This window comes from Magallana gigas, chromosome 5 (assembly GCF_963853765.1).
Source record: "Magallana gigas chromosome 5, xbMagGiga1.1, whole genome shotgun sequence".
NCBI classification, from domain to species: Eukaryota; Metazoa; Mollusca; class Bivalvia; order Ostreida; family Ostreidae; genus Magallana; species Magallana gigas.
In genome coordinates, this window is record NC_088857.1 from 40,034,117 (window position 1) to 40,054,509 (window position 20,393).

General features: G+C 34.7%; 3 long non-coding RNA genes across 5 annotated transcripts in view; all 3 read left to right on the top strand.

The window, feature by feature from the left end:
- The first annotated feature begins 476 nt into the window (after positions 1-476).
- LOC117692135 (uncharacterized) lies at positions 477-6,053 on the top strand. The gene is made up of 3 exons (XR_010713758.1): positions 477-595; positions 5,093-5,311; positions 5,726-6,053. It is a non-coding gene; the product is annotated as an uncharacterized lncRNA (long non-coding RNA).
- Positions 6,054-10,728: 4,675 nt separating this feature from the next.
- On the top strand, positions 10,729-13,825 carry LOC136275821 (uncharacterized). 2 transcript variants are annotated; one of them, XR_010714313.1, is made up of 3 exons: positions 10,729-10,898; positions 11,037-11,221; positions 12,927-13,825. It is a non-coding gene; the product is annotated as an uncharacterized lncRNA (long non-coding RNA). The 2 variants fall into 2 exon arrangements; XR_010714314.1 differs by having other exon boundaries at positions 11,037-11,191.
- A 5,793-nt stretch (positions 13,826-19,618) lies between these two features.
- Positions 19,619-20,393, top strand: part of LOC117692140 (uncharacterized) — a 38,108-nt gene continuing 37,333 nt past the window's right edge. For both annotated transcript variants that reach the window (XR_010714071.1, XR_010714072.1), the window contains exon 1: positions 19,619-19,852. This is a non-coding gene — a long non-coding RNA (uncharacterized lncRNA). The remainder of the gene's footprint in view (positions 19,853-20,393) is intronic.

Below are 20,393 nucleotides of genomic sequence, written 5' to 3' on the forward strand. Positions count from 1 at the left end.
TATTACTTTGGCTTTAAGAGATTAAGTTCAGCGGGTTTTTTAAAAAACTTTTGTTATGACTTTACTCGAATGTCTTTAGATTTCAATCGTTAACCCAAGTCCACAGCTTTCATAAATTTATAGAAATACATCTAAGAGCACGATTGTTCTACGAAAACGTATCGGCGTACCCTTTTAACTTGAACTTTATATATTTTTTGTGTTTGTACAAAACAAAGCAATGGTCAGTTTCTTCTTGTTTGTGAAATTCCAAAATGTACACGGTAAGTTATTTAAAAAAGACCAGTTGTTTTGACGTTACCTCAATGGTTTAAAAAAATGAATGAACTAGCAATCGATTTGCAGCTACATGTATAACTAGCTTTACATAAGAAGAATTTTCGCACTGTTGTTGCATGGTTGAAATTCGAGGTATTCTTTTCTTACATACCTGCATATCGTTAATATATATTATCATACCGTTTCATAACTGAGAACTAAATTTGACATTAATATATCAAAGTTTTCGTATTATTTTAAATACAATTTGCAGTATTTCACGATGTCAGGCATCATTATGGAATCTGGATTTTTATATCATTTCGGATTTATCAAGGTAAGAAAATATATATTGAAAGAAGGCTTAATGCACTTGTTCATATTTTAACAATTTATATATCACAAATTACATACAAGTGGTGAACATATGCTTAGCAAGTTTTAATGTGATCGTGTCATGAAATTCCACATTCTTTCCATTTTTGGGATCTTTCAAAAAGATTATTAACTAAGCAGTAATTAATTAATGAAAATTGCATTATGGTAAAAGGGGACAAGCACATTTTTTAAAATAAAAAAGTAAATACAAGGAATATCAATAAATGCCTTGGTGGAAAGATGTACTTTATCATTATGAGTACAAAAACTATTGAAAACAAGAATAGAATTCCTGGGTCCCCCGCCGGTCAAGCAGTATACTAGTATCGAGTCTATCGACCAAGGCTGATTTTCGAACTTGACCAAGGTATTAGTGGTATAAACATTTGGTATAAATTTAATGAAAATCCGTCAAAATTTGTAGGCATGAGAGCACTTACAAGGTCAATTTTTGGATAAAAAGGAGTCATTATTGCGGTCAAAGTCCCATAACTCCCACAAAAAGTATCGACCAATGCTGATTTTAGAACTTGACCAAGGTATTAGTGGTATAAACATTTGGTATAAATTTGATGAAAATTCGTCAAAATTTGTAGGCATGAGAGCGCTTACAAGGTCAATTTTTGGATAAAACGGAGTCATTATTGTGGTTAAAGTCCCATAACTCCCACAAAAAGTATCGACCAATGCTGATTTTCGAACTTGACCAAAGTATTAGTAATATAAACATTTGGTATAAATTTGATGAAAATCCGTCAAAGTTTGTAGGCATGAGAGCGCTTACAAGGTCAATTTTTGGATAAAACGGAGTCATTATTGTGGTCAAAGTCCCATAACTCCAACAAAAAGTATCGACCAATGCTGATTTTAGAACTTGACCAAGGTATTAGTGGTATAAACATTTGGTATAAATTTAATGAAAATCCGTCAAAATTTGTAGGCATGAGAGCGCTTACAAGGTCAATTTTTGGATAAAACGGAGTCATAATTGTGGTCATAGTCCCATAACTCCAACAAAAAGTATCGACCAATGCTGATTTTCAAACTCGACCAAGGTATTAGTAGTATAAACATTTGGTATAAATTTAATGAAAATCCGTCAAAATTTGTAGGAATGAGAGTGCTTACAAGGTCAATTTTTGGATAAAACGGAGTAATGATTGTGGTCAAAGTCCCATAACTCCAACAAAAAGTATCGACCAATGCTGATTTCCGAACTTGACCAAGATAATAGTCATATAAACATTTGGTATAAATTTAATGAAAATACGTCAAAATTTGTAGGCATGAGAGCGCTTACAAAAAAGTGTGACGGACGGACCCACGGACACACGGACGGACGCCCGGCATTTCTATGTCTCCGCACCGCGTTGCGGCGGGGGACAATAAATTTTATACCGCAAAGATTTTTTTTTTAGAATTATTTGATTTAGAATAAAAGCAAAGGGGGCAACTCTTCAAGAAAAGGAAAAGGTCATTAATAAGGACACATGCCACTCTTATAAACTGATACTTAAACATGAAAATTATATCAAAGTATACCAAGTATTAAGCCCATACATATCTGTTATATACCCAGATTCATTGAATCTGGAGCTATTATGGATCGGATACCTTAAAGCATAACATACTTTTGAAAACAGTAAATGATGCTTTAAAATTATGGGACATACTATTAAAGTGGTACAATGAAATGCCTGAGTTCTTTAGAGGTTCTTCGACCTAAACATGGATATCAGGGCAAAATGAGTGTGTGGTGTAAGGATAAACGAAACACCTGGCGTTTCTCAAAAAGGCATTAATTTGGGGTTAAGTTAGTCCGATCAACGAAGTAACGCCAATACTTAGTCGGATCTAAATTGGGATTCTGAAACAGGTGTAAGTTGGGTTTAAATGTCGAAGAACTTGGATATCTCCACTGAGTACTAAGCATGTGCATACCATATTTATACCCCCGCTCCGAAGGAGAGGGGGTATACTGTTTTACCCTTGTGTGTCTGTCTGTCTGTCTGTCTGTCTGTCTGTCTGTCCGTCCGTCCGTAACAAAAATTTCTGTCGCATTTATCTCAGCAACTATTTATCGCAGATGCTTGAAATTTTAACACAGTGTTTGTTAAGGCATGCCATATCGTGGGATATATTTTTGTACCAATCGGACGTCAACTTCCTGTTAAATGACGACTTTGCTTATTTTTTAACCAAAATTTTCAAACAAATTTTCGTCAAAGATTTCTCAGCAACTGTTTATCGCAGATGCTTGAAATTTTAACACAGTGTTTGTTAAGGCATGCCATATCGTGGGATGTATTTTTGTACCAATCAAACGTCAACTTCCTGTTAAATGACAACTTCGTTTATTTTTTGCCAAAATTTTCAAACAAATTTCCGTCAAAGAATTCTCAGCAGCTATTTATCGCAGATGCTTGAAATTTTAATACACTAATTGTTTAGGCATGCCATATTGTGGGATATATTTTTGTATCAACCGGACGTCAACTTCCTGTTAAATGACGACTTTGCTTATTTTTTAACCAAAATTTTCAAACAAATTTTCGTCAAAGATTTCTCAGCAACTATTTATCGCAGATGCTTGAAATTTTTACACAATATTTGTATAGGCATGCCATATCGTGGGATATATTTCTGTACCAATCGGGTGTCAACTTCCTGTTAAATGACGACTTTGTTTATTTTTAGCCAAAATTTTCAAACAAATTTTTGTCAAAGATTTCTCAGCAGCTATTTTTCGCAGATGCTTGAAATTTTAACACACTATTTGTTTTGGCATGCCATATCGTGGGATATATTTTTGTATCTATCGGACGTCAACATCCTGTTAAATAATGACTTTGTTTATTTTTTGCCAAAATTTTCAAACAAATTTTCGTCAAAGATTTCTCAGCAGCTATTTATCGGAGATGCTTGAAATTTTTACACGGTGTTTATTAAGGCATGCCATATTGTGGGATATATTTTTGTACCAATTGGACGTCATCTTCCTGTTAAATGAGTACTTTGTTTATTTTAGCCAAAATTTTCAAACAAATTTTCCTCTAAGATTTCTCAGCAGCTGTTTATCGCAGATGCTTGAAATTTTAACACACTATTTGTTTAGGCATGCCATATTGTTGGATATATTTCTGTACCAATCGGATGCCAGCTTTCTGTTAAATGTCGACTTTGCTTATTTTGCATATTCACATCAGAGCGGGGGTATCACTAGTGAGCATTGGCTCACAGATATCTTGTTTGTTTTGCATTGGGGCTATGATTATATGTGGTGGATCTATTTTCCAATTCGTAGTACATGAACTCGAAAGTACATGTTATACTATACCACTGAATGTGCATAGTTCAAGTTGTTCATAACAGTTTATATTAATGAAAGCAGAACAAATGCATTTGCATTTAGAGAAACACAGATGATATCATAAGAGGTTGCAAAAACTAAATATATTTCAATATTGAGGCACAATTGTACATAGAATTGAACTAAACAATGCATAGAAATATTCGTGTGAACATGAAAATATCTATAGAATGCAGGGTCAGGGTATAGTAGATATGCCTGCATACGTCTGCTGAACGATAAGTCATTTTAGATATTTAGACATTTTCAGATGCTGAGATAAGGCAGGCTTCTCTTTTAATCATATCATTAATTTATTTATAGAAAATAATAATAATAATGTCTATGATTTATGAAAAAGAAAAGTTCCATCCTCTGTTCCAATATTGTAAGAATTTAGATAATGACAAGGAAACGATTCTTGATTTTCTGCGAATCAAATAATAAAAGTTTTGAAAGATATTCATTTGTTTACAACAAATTATCTACAACAGGAATTATCAACATTTGAGGTCAGGGTCTCCCCAATTCCCTTTCCTGTTTTTGGTTTACAAAAATGTAATAAATTGATTGTTTTGTTTTGGGTTTTTCTTTCGGGGGGGGGGGGGGGGGGTGGTATTTAATTGAAATTAATATATACTGTGTACTGGGAATTATTCGCCCCGTTTAATTTATAACCATTTCACCCTCGTTTTCGGCGGGCGAATTTATGATTTGGTTGTTTTCAATGTCTAATATTAAGTAACTTTAAACACAACTGTGATTCGGCGAATTCACGACGGACCAAAATTACCTGCGCAAGTGTGGAAGGGCGAAAATTACACAGGGCGAAAAAACCCTATATACAGTATCTTGATTAAAATATAGATATAAAAGCAATCATCTAACAACCCCACCCTATTTGAAGAAAGTTTCGTAAATAAAAAGTTTCTAAAAGTCCATGAACAACATATATTATTTTTTCATTTGTAAGAAGACATTTGATATGCATCCTTACGTCAATAAAACGCATTCATTAGAGCGCTGCGTTCATCTATAAAACAAGTTTTTTATATATGGTCGAGTGTGACGAGTAGAAATTAACGTGTACAATTTCATATTTTTTAGCTTGCACATACATTGATCATGGCAGTTATCGAAAAGGATCGAGTTCAAATCTTCTATACAGTACTTCTGGAACGCTAGAATTTTGCAAAATGGAATGTTCAACGAATCCGTCGTGTAAAGGTTTCGGGAGGATGTCGGGGAGTTGTTATTTCTCAAGCTCTTCTGTTCCAATGTCAACAACATGTTCTGGCTGCTCTTTCTACACTAAAGACAACTGTGGTTCGTTTGAATTAATAAGCTTAATATTTTAAAGAATTTTTTTTTTCAATTTAATATCTCTCAATGTTAATGCAATGACAGGTATGTTTGGATACAATGATCTTTTTGCATGCAAGATTCTTGCATAACATGGTTCTTTTGTGAAAACGGTATGAAATGAGAGACTTCAAGGAAAACGTCTGATTATTTAGCTTAAGACGTGAAAAATATAATCACGCTTCTGGGACAAATCATTAAGATTTCTGTTTTCCGTGCGTGATTTAAATAAGTATTTACAAAGAATCTTCAACTCCAGAAAATTTAATAGTTATTGCCTCGGAGGACGAATAAGCAAGTAAACTTTGCATTGCACAAAAATAATCTTACTAGATATCAGTTTAACCAAAAATTATTTTAAATTGTTCTTCACGACAGACACTACAACGGAAACAACCATGTCATCTACAGTTTCGGTATTCCAGTATACCACTCTGCAAACGGCAGCAACCACAACCTCTATACAAAATGGGACGGGACAGGCGCTCTGTGTGTGCTCATGCAGTCAAAACGGCACCATCCCAACAGCGACTCTGGCACCACACGAAAGTCTTGTAATAGACAAGAAGGGGTTGTCGTCCTACAGAAACTCTAGGATTTGCATTGCTGACAACCGACCTTCCGCCGTAGCTCTTGGCTCCCTAGGGGTCGGAATTATCGTGTTGTATGCTTTGCTTATCGTGCTCCCGGACGCTGTAAGGCTCCTACGGTTTATTGTGAACAAATGTTAATTATTTATAATAAAGTGATATACATATCCGATTGAGAATAATCATTACATATAATGCAAACAAATACAAACGTAGTCTTCTTAATAAGTAATAACATCGTAATACAAAAGTAGTTTAAATATATATCGCAGCGGTGTACTGACGTGAGAAAAACATTGTTGTAACAGATTGCCATTGCTGCTTGATTAGAACTAAACAAAAGAATTGTTAAATGAAATAGACACAATATTTGCTTTTAAACGAAATCAATTATTTTTATAGACATGTTCAAAATGAATAATTCATTCAATGTAGGCTTTTTTAGTTTTGGAGTAAAGAAAGACTGAATGATTTTGCAAGACTTACATATTATTCAATTTTCCTATTAGTAATTAACAATCATTCCGCCTATTGAAATAAGGGATATTATCTGATAAGTCTAATTTAAAACGTAGACTGTAAAAGCACTTGAAGTTTTCAATTGCAGAACTGATCGAGGTTATGGATCGAACTCCAAATGATGAAAAATTTCGGTTAAGCACATAAAATACATATAGTGGCATGGTAAGTAAATACAGTAGTGAACTAGACAACATAGAGATGGTAACAGTCTTAAAAGGCCCCTTTTGAATAATGGTCTATAAGACAAAAGAATTTCAGATAATTTTTCTTTAACCTAGACATATAACTAATTTTCAAGCTGGCATAGAACTTCTAATTCAATCTCATTACACTTTACAAATATGTATATTTGTTCAATTTTAGCAATATTAAGCAAATGGAAAAAAATATACGGTCTAAAACTTAAAAAGAGATCTGCTTTGACCTTTACATTGACTTGGTTCAAGGTCATTGCACACAGTTCACCAAAAAGCTCTAATTAAGTAAAATATTAGCCACCTAGGGATAAGTAGAGAGTATATAAATGCTCTTAAAAAGATTTTGTGTATGATCCGATACGACAATGACACTTAACTTACAAACATAGTTCAATGTCACACCAGGTGGAGGAAGTGTTGAGTCAGATTGGAGCAAAGAGAAAAAAGATACTCTCCGGACATGTTTTTTTTTTCGTAAAATCATGCTATGTCACTACACACACTTTCTTCAAAAAAATCATGTGAGGTATAAACCAAAAAGGGCTATGTGGAAAGTATATATACTCTGATAAAAAGATTTTGGATGGTCCGATATGACCTTGCCCCTTGATCAAAAAGCTTCAAAACTGCAGGGCTGTAGCTTTCGGTCTGAAAAATTCGGATGGATGACCTGGGAGCTACAGTGCCACCCAGTGAAAAAAATGTGTATTGATTGCGCTCAAAAACGTGGACTAGTTTTGGACTCATTAACGTATTTAAACAGATACTATGTGAAAAAAATAGTACCATTAAATACTTCATACAATTTACAACTGATATCTTCTCTTTACTTGCCTTAGAGTTTTTCCAAACCCCGCTACTGACCTCGGAAAATGAAGTGTCAAGTTGAGAGTCGCCGTTTTTACAAGTAAACAAACTAAAACACCTCACTTTACGGGGCTGATTTTAAATGACCCGCAGCTACAAGCTTCACAGCACATCTTTTACCATAGACACTCTGTGAGTGAAATATGGGCCAGATTGGACCTTTGGGGGGGGGGGGGGGTGGGAGAGATATGCCCCTTATAAGTGATCTCGCAAAGACGGATGGACGGACCGACTGATCACTGTAGGGCGCCCGCATAGCAGGACCCTTATTACCAAACTGTCAACAATAGCTGATATAACGTGCGAGTACCCATTATTGCCGAACGATAAACATTTTTTTAAAATTATTCTCTTCATATTAACTTTCATGTAAAATTGTCTATGCAGATCTCTGCAATGTTCATTCATACAACTTGTATGATGTATTTATTTCATACCATTCGATATCGACTTACTTCTGACTAAATATATGAGCCAGATTGGACCGGGGGTGGGGGGAGATATACCCCTAATAAGTGATCTCGCAAAGACGGATGGACGGACCGACTGATCACTGTAGGGCGCCCGCAGAGCAGGACCCTTATTACCAAAATGTTGACAATAGCTGATATAAAGTGCAACGTGCGGCTACCCATCATTGCCGAACGATACACATTTTTTTTTACATTATTCCCTTCATATTAACTGTACATGTCATGTAAAATTTTCTATGCAGATCTCTGCAATGTTCATTCATACAACTTATATGATGTTTTTTATTTCATACCATTCGATATTTTTTCACTAATTTACTAATTCAATTTCACTAATTAATAGACATACTACCTAAATTATGTGAGAAAAATGACAAGATAAGACAGATGTAAGTTTAAGAGAAAAATTATATTTAATTAGAAACAAAATAAGATTAAAATTTGAATTATTTTTTTCAATGATGCAACCATCGCATGCGCACTGAGTTTTTATCGAACGCGGAGTTAGACGTGGTGGCATGAAAACGTTATTCCTCCCAACGAGCGCTGGAGGAATGACAACAAAGTCCTCATCATTTGTAAAGCCTTGGCATACACAATGATACCAATCGTCACAAATATCACATGAAAACCAGCCATCGACAACTCGATCTGATGTGCTGGTTGATGGGGCCTCGTGACTTGAGCAGAAGAAGCACAGTGTCGTGTCTGGCGTTTCATCAAAGGTGACATCAGGATCTTCTACAAGCTGGTCAGCGAACTTCTAAAATTAATCATTTAGAGTTATAGTAAATATTTTTTTGCCCCTCCCCAGTCAGTTAGTGCACCACCCCCATTATGGGTCCTCCACACAGTCTAGAAAAGTTTGTATTACAAGTCAGATTTATGCAATTTACCACTGGTATTGTCTCTTTACTTGCCTCAGACTTTCTCCAGAACACACTACCAACCTCGAAAAATAAGTGTGTTAAATTTACATTGCGATTGAGGGTCGACATTTTTACATATAAACAAAACTACTCCACTTCAGTTTACGGTGCTGGTGCTAAGACTATCAGAGGCAAGTAAAGAGACGATATCAGTTGTGAATTGCATGAAAAATATAGTCTTACTGCTATATTCGAACTTCGGACCTGCAGGTTAGTAGATTAAAGTTACACCCAGAGATAGACACCCAATTTTGGCAACACAAACAGTTTAACAATGAGTTGAAATAGCCTTCTTGTGACTTACTGTCATAAAAAGTAAAAGCGACATTGTCGTGCACTGTTGCATTAGTCAATCATCAGACTGATTAATTTATGTATATATGTTTGTAGGTTTGGTGTGAGTTACAGGTTCGTTGTTTACTAAATTAAGGCAGAATGATGTTTGACAGACTCTGGGTAGTACCTTTGGTTTTATTATCCTTCGCTTGGGCCTCTCTAAGACTGGTAAGTATTCCTCATTCTCCTACAATGGAAAGTATGATAAAATTGTAAAGCATTGAAATTAAATCCTATTAATATGACAGCCAATTTTATTAACCCTGGTATTTTTTATTGTTTTAACAAATACTGGTTAGTGGCTTAAATACTGTTGATTTTCTTTTTCTGCATTGTTTTAGGCTTTTCTCCTCCCTTTTCCTCGGCCTCTTTCCTTTTCCTCTCAGCCTCTTTCCTCTTATTCTCAGCCCTTTCCCTCCTCTCCTCCTTTTTCTTCTTCTTTTCCTCCTCATCTGCTTCTTTTTGTGCTAGTTGAGTTATTATCTCATGTCCTATATTACATGACAAGTGGATAAGATAACATTCATTATTTGATGGTTAAAATTAAAAAAAAAATGACTATATTTTATAAGATATTGAATAGACAATTGTTATCATTTTAGACTTGATCTCTCTCTGACTCTTTTTACTCTCTTTCTTTGGTTTATGAAAATTATCATGTCTTTTTGTATTCTTTGAATAATATTTACCTGTTAAAACTATGGATGTTGTTATTATCCGCCTTTTAATACCCCCCGCAAACGAAGTTTTTTTTTTGGGGGGGGGGGGGTATATAGGAATCACCTTGTCCGTCTGTCCGTCCGTCTGTCTGTGCAATCGTGTCCGGTCCATATCTTTCTTATGGAGAAACATTGGAAGTTCTTACTTCACATAAAGATTGCTTATGACGTAAGGGTGTGTCATGACATTGAACCAAGGTCATTTGGACAAGGTCAAGGTCACTGGCAGAAAAAGTGCAAAATTTGTGTCTGGTCCATATCTTTTTTTATGGAGAAACATTGCAAGTTCTTAATTCACACAAAGATTGCTTATGACTTAAGGGTGTGTCATGACCTTGACCCAAGGTCATTAGGGCAAGGTCAAGGTCACTGGCAGAAAAAATACAAAATTCGTGTCAGGTCCATATCTTTCTCATGGAGAATTAAGTTCTTACTTCACTCAAAGATTGCTTATGACCTAAGGGTGTGTCATGACCTTGACCCAAGGTCATTTGGGCAAGGTCAAGGTCACTGGCAGAAAAAGTGCAAAATTCATGTTCGGTAATTATCTTTCTTATGGAGAAGCATGGAATGTTTTATTTAACACAAATATTGCTTATGACCAACAGTTTAAAAAAATAGAGCAGTTGTTATTTATAGAAAATGGATGGTGAAATAGATTCATCCAATATTTTCTATAATTGGAAAAATACACACATTATGATTTTTATCTTAGTGGGGGGGGAAGAGCTTGCTCACAGTACCTCTAGTTTTTATCAGAAGTTGGCAAAAAGATGGGGAGAAATATCTAAGAGAGGTTTTCACGAATGAGACCCTGCTTTACCAAAGGATTTTGCCCAAGAAAATGACCACAGGCGTGGCAAAGAATGTCCTGTTTTTCAGATGGATTGTCTTTAAAAAGAAAAGAGATTAATAATGGTATGAAAAGTTTAAACTTACTTCATAGAAAACTGTTGGTTGAAAAAGTAGTTTGATGATTTAAGCTGTTTTTTGACTTTTTTGTGTAATGTGGTATATACATTTGTTTCATTTTGATTTATGATTTTGAATTACCAGGAGTTACTTCTTTAAGAAGATGCTGTTTGGGTTCAGCAGGGGGCAGGTTGGTTCTGGTCAATCACCTTAGGATTGAAAGAAAAAATGAGTCTTTCTGAAGACCTCCTTGATATGGTGTGGAATGAAGCACTGATCACTGGCGGATGACAACACTGGTGCAAATCTAATTAAATGAAATGAAAATTGTAATTGAATGCTGTGCTATATTGTAATGTTTAGTAATTATTTTTAAAAACAAGAGGCCAATTGGCCTTAACGGTCACCTGAGTAGCATATATCCAATACACAAACTTGTCATGGAGTCTCATATATGCATCTAATTAATTAGGTTTCATACTGGAGTAGAAAAATTATAAATTTGTAATGACAACCACATTTAATTCAAAAAGAACTGTGAAACCTATAATTTTTGTGAAAAACTAAAAGATCTGGTCTACAAAATAATGAATTCAGTTTTCCTTTCAGGTGTGTGGGAGTAAAGAAGATAATTTTTTAACGTTATATGCATTAACATCTATACATCCATTTTGGCCCTGCCCTAAAGTCAAAACCCATACCCCAGGGGACATGAAAATTAAAATTTCAGTAGAAGACTTCCTGGTAAACATAATCATTAGTCGGTTTTTTTTATACAGATGTGTGAGAATAGAGAAGAAGATTTTTAAACATTATATGCATTAACACTTTATTGCCATATTGCCCCCCTCATGTCCTGAACCCCTGACCCAGCAGCCATGAATTTCACAATTTAGGTAAAGGAGATTGTGGATATCATAACCATGTATTCAGTTTTTTGCCCACATGTGTGGGAGTAAAGAAGAAGATTTTTTAAGATTTAAATCATTTTTACTATATGGCCATATTGGCCCCACCTTAGAGCATGAACCCCTGACCGAGGGGTCATGAATTTCACAATTACGGTAGAGGGCTTCATGGACATCATAACCATGCATTTAGTTTTTAACAAATATATATGGGAGTAGAGAAGAAGATTTTCTAAGATTAATACACTTTTATTATTTGGCCATATCGGCCCCACTCTAGAGCCTGAACCCCTGACCCAGGGGTCATGAATTTCACAATTTAGGTAGAGGGCTTCATGGACATCATAATCATGCATTTAATATTTAACAAATATATATTGGAGTAGAAAAGAAGATTTTTCTAAGATTTAATACATTTTTACTATTTGGCCATTTTGGCCCCACCCTAGAGCCTGAACCCCTGACCTAGGGGTCATGAATTTCACAATTTAGGAAGAGGGCTTCATGGACATCATAATCATGCATTTAGTTTTTAACAAATATATATGGTAGTAGAGAAGAAGATTTTCTAAGATTTAATACATTTTTACTATATGGCCATATTGGACCCACCCTAGAGCCAGAACCCCTGACCCAGGGGCCATAAATTTCACAATTTTGGTAGAGGGCCTCATGAACATCATAACCATGCATTCAGTTTTTTCCTCACATGTGTGGAAGTAGAGAAGAAGATTTGAAAATTTGGCTTTTTTTTGCATGTTTGGCCCAGCCCGTGGCACCCCAGGGGTGGTAGAGCCATAAATTTCACAATTTAGATTCTTCTTACCATAGAGATGCTTCACACCAAAAATGGTAACGATTGGCCTGGTAGTTTTCAAGAAGAAGTTAAAAATGTAAAATTGTTAACGCACGACGCACAACGCACGACGACGGACGAAGACCAATTGCAATAGGTCACCTGAGTGACTCAGGTGACCTAAAAATGTGATTCAAATATGTACCGGTAGGTGCAATATATTGTATTCTCAGCGAATTGAAAGTTATTGATGATTTATGTTAATTGAATAGTTTATATGGAGTTTTATAAAATTGAATTAACTACAGAGGTATTGTATTGTTCATATAGGTAGACGTGAGAATCATGGCCTTACTTTGCCTTGCCAATCATCTTTCCTGGCATACCCCAAATTGACAGCAATATCAGAAAATTTGGACTTGAGATGTTTAAAAAGGGCCGCATTCAAAGGCTGGGTTACATGTGTTGTGTGGGGAGGTAACCCGTACAGCTCCACATTCTCTGTTTTTGCCCGCTGTAGAAGTTTGAGAGTGAGATCACTTTCGCGGTTGTCAAGGACCAGTAAGGCAGGACATTTATGTACATTCGGTAGGAACACTGATTCAAACCATTTGTAGAACAGTTCGCCGTCCATGTAGCCGTTCGGTGAGGTACCAAACAACCAATCTCTAGGAACACCCGTCAATGTAAACATTTCAATTGCCTTAGTTTTTAGAAATTGTGTTTGTATGTATATATCATCCACCGCGTCCCTCTTATCATTTTTAAAGTATTAATTATATGTGTGAGTGAGTTATATGTGTTAATTGTACATACTTTGATTTGTAAATGATTTGAATATCTTTTTTTTTTTTATTTTGTTTTGTTTATTTGAATTGATTTTTTAATTTATATTCATGGTAAATATGTTGTAGTTTTTAAAATGTATATTATATCCTTGAACTGACTGTATATGGTTTGTAATATACCATCTCTGTAACTTCCTCTTGGGAAGCTGTTTTCGAAAATGAGAAATGTTGGAAGTACATGTCCATCAGCTGATACACAGATATTTGCTGTGATGTGGCAGGTAGATGAAACACTTCTTGCATAAGTATGTTTCCTTGACCTCTCTGTTAGAACCTTCTCTCGTTTGTCCGTTTTGCTAAACCCAGTCTCATCCACATGTATATGCTATCAGGTTTGTCCATTATCCCGAAGAAAGTTTTTTTAACTACATTTGTACATTCTGGTGGTACATAATTTTTTTTCTCTCAAATATTTAATTAAATTGGGAAATTTTGATTATATATATATTTTTTACTTTCTTAATTTGTGTTATTAGTCCCCTACCGATTTCACCGGAGGGGACTATAGCTTTCCTCTGCGTCCGTCAGTCAGTCCGTCTGTCTGTCTGTCTGTCCGTCCGTCTGTCTGTCCCACTTCAGTTTTCTGTTGTTTTTTTTCTGCATGCGTTTGACGAATGATGTGAAACTTGCTGAGCAGCTTCAAAATATCAAACAGCAGACCAAGTTATACTTTTGTAGCGTCTAGTCAACACAATTTTCAGAAATTTAAATTTTTTCACTCCAAATTTTTTAATGATCGGGTTCGTTATCGGGCTCGGTGTGTACTAAATGAACGAGGACATTATGTGGTCGGCAAAATAATAAATAATATCGTGCATTATTTGTTTTATTACATTTATCATTTCTAATAACAAACAAATAAGTTCTGTAAAATGGTGTCAAGTATTGTGTAAATTTTAACGGCAGGGTTTTATCATTATTATTATTACAATCGGGTTCGTTATCGGGTTTGGGCTGTTGAATAATATACTAGACTTCTGTGTTTGCTTTGCTTCAAAAATGTACTTTTTTTAATGGATTTCTGAGATTGTTTGCTGTTAATTATAATCATTTTTCATAATTTCATACTTTACAATTACTACATTTATGATAGGGGATATTTAATATACAGGGTCTCAAACTTTTGTCATTCTCAATCAAAGGGGTTACCGGTAGGGGACGTGTATTGCTTATGCAATACTCTCAGAATGCTTCTTACTACATGTAAACTGTTCTCTTTTCTTTTGTCCAGTATAATTTTCCATTTAATAGCATACAGACAGTACAATTTTGATAAATTGTGATTCATAAGTTATTAATTTTTGAATATTTGTTATCCTTTGATTAGTTAGTTAGAGAGCTAACTACCATTCATTAGCAACTAACACATGCATTGCATTACTATCTTTATACTAACCCATATCTTTCAAGCATTTTTCCAGCAATTGGAAATGATTGTTGATAACTGTTGTGTTGGCCATACCATATCGACCCCGGTCGATTTAATCTGGCGTCCTTATTCTTAAAGCTCTATACACCACTTTTTGATGACGCAGTACGCTAAAAAGTAAATCTGGAAGCATGCTATTCCGGTACTGGCTAATTTAAACTGAGGCGAATGTTGTGGGGACCGCTCTTTTAAAAAAGAATCTGGGGGAATAAGCCGAGGCAAAAAACCACAAAGGTCCATTAAAAAAACTAACATTTTTTTTTGTAACAAATTTCACTTTTGTTACATTTATTAAACATATGTAACCATATACATTCAGTGCTGCCATAACCCACAAAAAGTAACTTCACATTTAATTGTTATTAAGACAACAAAATAGTTATATGCTAATTTGGCAACAAAATGATATAGAAATCGGATGTTCAAATTATATTTTTTCATAGAGTGGGTCATCGTACCATTTTTTAAAGAACGAATATTGATAACACATATTAACGTCTATCTTTTTCGATTTTCCAAAAAATGATACGAAAACCCACTCTATGGTAAAAAGTAAGTTTTCTTCTTTTAATTTTTAAGATTGGTCTTTAAATGGCCAAGTCCAGTTGTTTGCGTAATTCTGATAACAATACAATCAGCTATATTATACCCTCGAAACAAGCGAATCGGTGGTGTAGTGGTAAGCGAGGGGTTCTTTGAACAAATGTCACTGTAAAAGTGGGTGTTCGAATCGTACGCATTTTTGGGGTTTTTTGTTTACATTGTTAAAATGTAATTTTCTTTTTATACTTAATAATATACATTGTTAAAATGTATTTTTCTTTTCTTTTCTTAATAATTAAAAATTTGCAAATAATAACTTGAAATTATTTGATATGCGTTTTCTACTACTTTTATAAAATATGAAATGTATGTTATTCTTTTTAAGATTGCACAATTTCATGTTGTAAACAAATGGTTGTTGTGCATGCAAGAAACTATTAAATGGCAAGATAAAACGTTCCATCTCTGAATCCTTGAGAGTCTTGTTAACACAACAGGGACATACGCTGGACAAAAGCATGTAATTGTGCTCAAAATGCACAATACAAGCTGAGTCAAATATACAGTGTGCGCCTAATGAAAATTCAACGATTAACTAGGCATGTATTTCACTTCCAATTGTATCGGCAGGAAAATCACATTACAAATGCGTGTTTTGTTGTGAAAGAAAAAGCATAGAAGTTGTACCAGAAGACACATAGACCACTCGGACCAATGACCAACACAAGTATGACCAGTGACGAATAACAAGTCCCTTTGTTATACGTTAGTGGTTAGACTACCGCAGTCTTCGTGTGGTATATTTCATAGGCGTCGGAGGCGGGGGGGGGGGGGGGGGGGGCTAAATTTTTTTGGCAAATTTATACATACCAAAGACCTTTTTTTGCTTGTCAATATATTGTACAAGTCTAGCCCCCCTAATGATCAAATAAAATTTGAGAGTAATCTGTAGAGTTATAAGTAAGATACGGGGCTCACAGTTCTCTCTCAGGTAAACACGGCTCGTGTCCTGTTTTTGTTTGCATAGGTTTAATATAACAGTAAAAGTCTTTGTCCAGCTTATTTGTCTATCTTTTTATTAATTTTGAGCATAGATAAGCAATTCCTAATGTTTAACACATTCGTTTTAAACTGGAATTTTTACTTCAACGTTCAAAATGTAAACAAACGCTTTATTTACATAGAGAAGAATTTCAAGCTCTGTAACTCGCTTATAACTCAACAAATGCAACTCAAATTTCGGTGGCCAATTAAAAATGCCTTTCTGAAGCATTGTAAATATTAAAACTAGAAAAATAATTTTTGACCAAAATTGTGACCATGCCTCTTTAAGGGGATGAGATGGTGGCCTTGAATTTCTCTCAGGTTGGGATAAATAGATCCTATTAGTTAATTTTCCCGTTTTGCATTAAAGCAAATATACCTACTTACATAGGTCTATAATATGTATGTATTTATCATTCCAACATGATGTTCAGGAAATTTTCTTCATCTCAGAAATGAAAAGTCCCCAAGGTGTGTGGGCCTTGGGACTTAGGAACGATAACTCTTACCTGAGAAACTTTCATACCAAATAAAATTGTGACCATGCCTCTTTAAGGGGATGAGATGGTGGCCTTGAATTTCTCTCAGGTTGGGATAAATAGATCCTATTAGTTAATTTTCCCGTTTTGCATTAAAGCAAATATACCTACTTACATAGGTCTATAATATGTATGTATTTATCATTCCAACATGATGTTCAGGAAATTTTCTTCATCTCAGAAATGAAAAGTCCCCAAGGTGTGTGGGCCTTGGGACTTAGGAACGATAACTCTTACCTGAGAAACTTTCATACCAAATAAAATTTAAAAGATTTTTTGTGTTTATTCGCAATTATTCTCATTCAATTTCTTATGTCACATTTATTAAAATACATTTTCTTAAAAAATCAAGCAGCTTTTTCAGATGATTTATCAACAGTAAGAAAAAATGAAAAATTATGTTTTGAGGAAATACTAAAAAAAATGGCAATAATAACATTTTTCAATGTTAAGAAGTGTTATATCTTTTTAGGTGTCCGAAGGACATATCCATCCTATGACAAAAAAATTTCTCTTAATATGTTAATAGTTAACTTTTTAAAAATTATTTTACAAAAACATTTAAAAATTCTTAAAAATACCTATAGTATCCCCATGATCACTTTAATATTTGATAAGTATATGTTTTGTGGTCTTCTATTGAAAATTGGAATAAACTGTGGGTGTATAGAGCCACCTTAATTCTGGGTGTCTCTTCATGAACCCTCTGAACCATTTATTGGATGGATCGTAATTAACATTGACTGTCAATTCATTACTTGACTTTGTTCCTTGATGATAATTTCTCTTGCAAAAGCCTGTTGTATTATGAGATAATTGTAGATGTGAATTTGACTTCTTAGGATTTTTTTGTTATTTATGTTGATTGGCATATCATTTTGATGTAAACAAAAAGTTGTTATTCATTGATACTTTTTTTCGTAAATTATAAAACTTTTATAATATTTTTAACCCATGTAAAAATGTTTGTCCTTCTTGACAGGTTGTAGACATCTTCGCTAGCCAAGGGTTTTCGGTCCACATTGCTCCCCATAAACCCTTGGCGGATTTCATTACGAAAACTCGGCGATGTGGTGGCGCTATCTAGCGAGCAACTTGTGTTGCGCCCCTTGCATATTTACATTTTAATCGAATTAAACAACGGGTTATATACACATCATGGCATTAATACAACTTGAAAACATGTTCACTACCGAATATCGGAATGTAATTAACGATGTTATTAAATCCATATTAAGTTATAACCTAGGGAAACCACGGGATAATTTATTCATACTGTTTTGTAAGGACCTGTACCGGAATGAAAAAGTCGCCGATTCATACGAAAGCGTTCATGCCATATAACCAGGCATCGTTGTCGTGAATATTGCGGAACAAAGAAATTCAATAAAACGCAGCTCATTAAACCTTTAAAAGGAATAACCATAAGCAGGAACGTATATATACTTACGGGATAGGCAACTTCTACATTCGCCATGTTTACTTCCTATGCTATCACGCGAGACTTGACAAGTTTGTAGAACTATGTTCAATCCCAGGAAAATATATAGGTTTTTAAAGCAATCTGGTAAGACCATCGTTGGGGAGGCACTGTACTCGAGAACTTGTGTCTCAACTTGTTAAAAGCACCGAATGTTCTACCAAAGATCCCACATGTGTTTTCTTTTAAAGTTTATAATTACAAGCACTGCGATTGGATCAGCTACTCGCAGCTGTAACCAATCATAAAACGGAGCTTGTCACCGAGTTTTCGTAATGAAATCCGCAAAGGGTTTATGGGGAGCAAAGTGAACGGAAACCCTTGGCTAGCGAAGATGGGTTGTAGAAAGCACTACAAAAATATCAGCCATTTTTGGGGTAAAATATAATTTTATAATATGTAATAAGTTATTTGTAAATTCATAGTGTATGCAGATCATTCTTAATTTCACTAGAAGAAATTGCTAACAAATTGAATAGTTTGAGAAGGACAAACGACTTTACAAAGGGTGCTATTGTGTGTGTGTATTTGCGTAAGGGATGGGGATACCTTTATTATTTCCGTGTCAAAGGAAAGGCTCTTTCTGCACAGTATTTTACATATTGTACCAAGTTCATTTCCTGGTTGTGAGTAAGACACCTGTTTGGAAACCCTTAAGTTTTTGTTTACTTCTGTAGCGTAGGGTACGGACAGGTACACCATGTTTTATGGAAGCTTTTTCAGCAGACAACTTGTTCTTCCTCATGTCTTCCAATGCATTTTCCAAGTAAATTCTACTATATAATTTCCTTTTCCTCATCTTTACAAATAAAAAAAGTCAAACACCATAAACGAATCTTTTTGATTGAAACATATCAGAAAAAATAACATGCGCTGATCCACAATTTTTTTTTCCCGGGGGAGGGGGGATAAAATTCCCTAAATCATGAAATACCATATTTGCGATAATTTACTATGTAAATTTAATAAATTTTCATTTTCCATTTCCGACCCCCCTTTAGATCCGCGCATGTATAACTTATTGGGCTTTTTGAGCAAGTGAAACAACTCTTGCAAGGTTAATTTACGAGTAATGTCCCTTTTAGTTGACTGCAGGTGCGTGGTATAAGATCTTTGATCCGCTTCCGGTTGCAGAAAACATGGCGTTTTACATGCGAGGTGACGCGTGGTATTGATAGTGAAAATTTTTTATATAGAGGCTTTAGCTTGGATAATTTTGTTTCGTATCATTACTAGTAGGAAAATATCAAGTGAATTCTGACCATAACAGTATTGATCCTGTCATCAAAGTGGATATTTAGTCAAACATTCAGAGGGATGTGCTATCGCACGTCTACAAATGGACGTGATTTCATATACATACCTTTCTACCGGTGAGTTTCTTTGAATAGTGGATTCTTTTCTGTTTTCCAAACACCTGACGTCTACGTAAAATGACGTAATTTACGTATCTTACGTCATAATTCAGAAACAACAACAAATTGGCGGATTTTTATTTGTTTAAATCGATCGGCAATAATGGGTACTCGGCAATAATGGGTACTCGTACGTTAATGATTGAAATACCAAAATTCTGATTTAATCAGTAACTATACTTACTAATATATTTCAAACTCCATATCAACTCATTCTCTTAAAATCATATCAATCCTTTACAGGAAACCTTCTCCTACACTCAAAGCCTGGAAATCATACCTGTTTAAACTATGAATATATAGCTTGAAAAAGATAATCATACATAGTTGTTGTTAGCGCTGGAGAATACATAACCCACAAATGGCGATAATTTCTGTTTTGAGGTGGAGGTCGATGGAGCTGACGCAAGTACAAATTGAGGTATTTATGACTTGCGAAATGTTTTACACCTATATACACAGACTAAATGATTTTCATATGCAAGCGATTCTAATTAAG